Below are 4,545 nucleotides of genomic sequence, written 5' to 3' on the forward strand. Positions count from 1 at the left end.
CATCGAAAGCGGTAAGAATGGACAGGTTAGATAATAGAGATAAAGTAAACAAGTTTGGAGAAGGTCGAAGAGAAAATAATGTAGACAAGTGTAAAATGTATTATGATACACATAATGGGCCATATTTAGTAATAATGACTAGTAAAAGGTGCAGAAAATAAATGAATTGCGAGAGAAAGATATAAGGGTCAGATATATCCAACCAAGTGGTTTATATAGAGCAAAGATTTACACCAGGAATAAGGCTAACAATTTAATGAAAAATATGCATTTTCATAAAGAAAATAATATGATGTGTTCATCCCAGAATTCTTATTGATGAGGGAAGGATTGATATATGGTGTGCCCACTGAATTTGAAGAGGAGGAAATTAAGGAAAGTATTGAAGACCCGACAGTAATATCAGTGGAAAGAATGAAAAAGAGAATTCGAAAAGATAATGGTTAATATTATTTTGTTCCTACCAAGCTAATATCAATCACGTTTAGATCTCAAGAAATGCCTAAACAGATTATAGTGGTTAGTCACATTTTCGATGTTACTCCTAAAGTTAGAAATGTGATGCAATGTAAGAAATGTTAGAGATTTGCACATTCAGCAGCCATATGCAAGGATAAAGCTAAGTGTGCTAGATGTGGAATAGAGGAACATGAAAATTGTAATGAAACTCCGAAGTGTTTAAATTGCGGAGGAGAACATGTTGCTACCGATAAGTCATCTGTAAAATGGGAAATGGAAAGAGAAATCAGGAGAGTTATGGCATATGATAATATATCCTGGCAAGAAGCAAGAGAGAAAGTAATAACAGGTAATGTTCCAAGCAATTATGTTGTTCAAGGCAACTCATATGCTTATCAAATAAAAAATCATATAAACAAAAGTCAAGTAAGTGAAATTAACAAAAGAAAGACTGGTGTTGTAGGAAATAGCATAACAATACAAAACAGATTTGAAGGCTTAAGTGATTGGGGTGAAAGAAAATCAGATACATACTTGGAAAATGTTTCATGGAAATGAGTTCCTCCAGAATATCATGGAGGAGTCATTTCATGCCAAATCAACACAGATACGTGCAATTTCCAACCTGACCATCTCCGATTTTCATGAAATTTTGGGAGTTGAAACTATGCATTGAACTTAGTAACTATGAACATTTTTAGTCTCTTGTAATTGTTAAATTATTCAAGGCCAAAGTTCGCATAAATTGCCCTTTTTGAGCCCGCTTAGCTATACTAAATGTGCTGTAACTCCGCCACTATTTCGCCTAGGAAGCTCAAATAAAGCTTATTGTACAGGAAATTGAACAAGCTTTCCAGTGATATATAACAAGCCTACCTTTGGATAAAAATATAATTTTGTCACGTGACCTTGACCTTTGACCTTGAATATCTCAAAACATGTCATCACAAAAAATCGTGAAAGAAATATATTTGGTCCCTCATACCATACTCTAAAACATATCAAAAAATGATTCTGGGACTGCAATGGTATCAGAAGATACAAAATAACTATGTGAATGATAAAAGCCTCATTACATGAACTATGACGAGTCAAAAGTCATTTAACACCCCCTACAAAATGTAAAGGAGTTATCCTGGTCATGAAAGAAATCGGTTAGGCACAAGATCTCTAGCTGTGTGTGTGTCAAGCCCAAAGTGGGCGCAGCGGGTGTCGAACAAGGACGCCACGAAATGTTCCAATATTTTCACTGAAATTCAATCAATGATATTGTTGTTCCAAGTATGTACTTATTTAGTACTTTTTACATGTAAAAGTTTTCTGAATTATACATGCTTATATGTTTATTTTCTTACTTAAGGCAATCAACCTGACCACACTAACAGAGCGTTGCAAGTGTTACATAGGCCTACCTTCTGACTTGAAAGACCAAGAGTGTCGTGAAACGAAAAAGTTTGGGAACACCTTACTTAAATTATAAACTTACACTTAAAAATCTTGTCTTAATTGTATTTCCTGATACAGTACAGTGTGATTAAAAAAATAGACTCAATTTCCTACGGCTATATATCTTGAACTATGTAGTGTATGTGAATGATCTACATAACATTTTAAAGAGGAGGTCCTGAAGTTTCAAATTACATTTTACAATACTCGTAATAAAGTTTACAAATGTTCAATGTGCTCTCCTTCGGCAAGACGGGTAACATCTAGATGGTAGCAGAATTCGTTCCACACCCGAAGATGATGTCTTTAGATAGACAGCCTGCTTACTCAAATGATTTTCCTCGTTGGAGGTTCAATATTGAAAAGGGGAAGAAATGCACACTGCACCGCAGTCGTAGACTCAGTTTCAATGAGCCGACCTCTGTTGCGGAGTGGTTAGCACATCGCGCTACGAAGCTAGCGGCTCCCGGGTTTGAATTCCGGTCTGGGAAATGGTGTTCTTTGTGAGTGTCTCTTCGTTAATTTCATCATATTATCACTCATCTTCGCGATTGGCCAAAAGTGGCAGAAAAGATAAGTAAAATAAACCCATGGATCTTTCGTGCACTTGTTTGTCTGTGAACTGGGGCGCTCGTCCCCTCCCGTACTATGATTCCATCACTGGCTCCGGCCCACATAGACCAGCTTATGCCATGAGAATACATTTGGCGCGTGACGTGATATTGTTATACCTCCCCAGCTCCTATTTATAGCGCCCTGGCTGACGTGAAGATGACATAACAATGTTATCCAAGAATCCTTTATTTCCGATTTCATACGATCATCGGTGGATTTTCGAGATAGGTGATGCCGCCACATCTAGACGGTGAAAACTAAGAATAAATTGTCATAACTAAACTTAACGATAATAGCAGCGTCCTTACACATTTGACACCTAAAATTACCCTAGGATGCACTTTATCCAGCCTTCCTAAATCTAGCTCCTTGAAAGGCATTTAAGGTGAAATGTAGCTCTTTATGCGCATCAGGTTTGGCAACACTCCCAGGATGGCCATACGAAGCAAGGAGAAATGCATTGGGCTTATGGGAGCATTATTTTATTTGTTCTTTCGGGAATATCTAACATCCAATGCCGCAGAAAGTACATGAATGGAAAGTGGACACGCTGAACAATTTTTTGCTCTTAGGAAAAGTCGAAACTCGTATTTGATTACCCGGTGGAGGCACAAGTGGTTCGGATCCCAGTTCAAACTGTAGGTTCGGTCCCGATTAGAATTTCTGTGCATAAAGTGGACTTAAAGCAACAAATCAATCAATCAATCAATTCTATTTGATTAGCCGTAACTTGAAGTTGATATCCCAAAAGGAATACATGGGATTCTGTAAATACTTATTGATCATATTTTTCAAACATCGTGTCTAGCTTAATAATCAACTTTAAAAAATAGCTTCCACTTGAAACATGGAGAGAAATTCATACTCTCTTTTCCAACGGTTTTTTTAGTAGCAGTGTCAATTCCGACGATTTTGAAATAAATACCAAGTGGTGCTCTGAATTTTGACCTCGTGCACCACGGCGTTTAGGTGGCTCTACAAATCCAAATTAGGAGGGAGTGATTATCTATGATCCTTCAAGGCAACTTCATTCAACCTCCACGTATTGTCCAATATGCGAGAAACTGTGTGTTAAGGCAATGTCTCACTGTAAGCACGTAATGAGGAGGGGCACCATCCTGTTGAAAGTTCCTATGGGTCCAGACTTGGGGACAGCCTCTGATTGTGTGTGTGTGTGTCAGAGAGAGAGAGAGAGAGAGAGAGAGATAGAGAGAGAGTGAGGAAACACGACAATTCTCCATGCATTTCCTAAAACTACGAAAGTATGTGTGCGGATATTTTGACGTCGCCACTTTTCCGTATCTGGCAATTCTATCACTTGTATTATATTCTAGCTTTTCACTTTTGACAACGTGGTTTAGCGCTTCCGTCGAGTACATATATATTTTCGTAGTTTTAGAAACTACATGGAGAATTTTTCGTGTATCCTGATCCATAGGTACTTTTGTGAATCATACAATTACAAGGAAACCAGACTTCCTACAAAATAAAAGGTTTGCAATTCTAGGAAGTTGCATGATGGCACATATAGATCGACCACAAGGAAAAAACCTTGGGACGAGAAGTCCCCGCACAGCTTTCCCTTCTTCCCTCCACCTCGGGCCATAAGGAAGCATGATCCACTCTCCCCCTCCCCTACTCGCGGGGGTACGGTGCACAGAGTCGCGGGTCTGCGCAGGTTGTTTTGCTCGTGGTTCCACTATAGCAGTAATAAAGTACAAAAAATAGAGTTGGAAGGATGGCAAAATTATTTATTTATTTATTTGCTTTTAATGTATTTCTTGTTAGTTAGTCCCATATTTGCTATTTTTCCTGTATTTCACGTTTTACGGAATACTCAGGGTGGCTACTCACCGGGAATTCCTGGAATTCCGGGAATTATGCGTGAATTCTTGGCTCTGGGAATTATGTATGAATTCTGCTTATTTTTTTTTACGTAGCGGTGAAATAATACAATTTTTATTGATCTAAATCCCATTGAATTTATACATATTTATTGATGCCCTGAGGGAAGTTTTCCACAGT

The sequence above is a fragment of the Lepisma saccharinum genome, chromosome 10 (assembly GCF_977018435.1).
Source record: "Lepisma saccharinum chromosome 10, izLepSacc3.1, whole genome shotgun sequence".
Lineage (NCBI taxonomy): Eukaryota > Metazoa > Arthropoda > Insecta > Zygentoma > Lepismatidae > Lepisma > Lepisma saccharinum.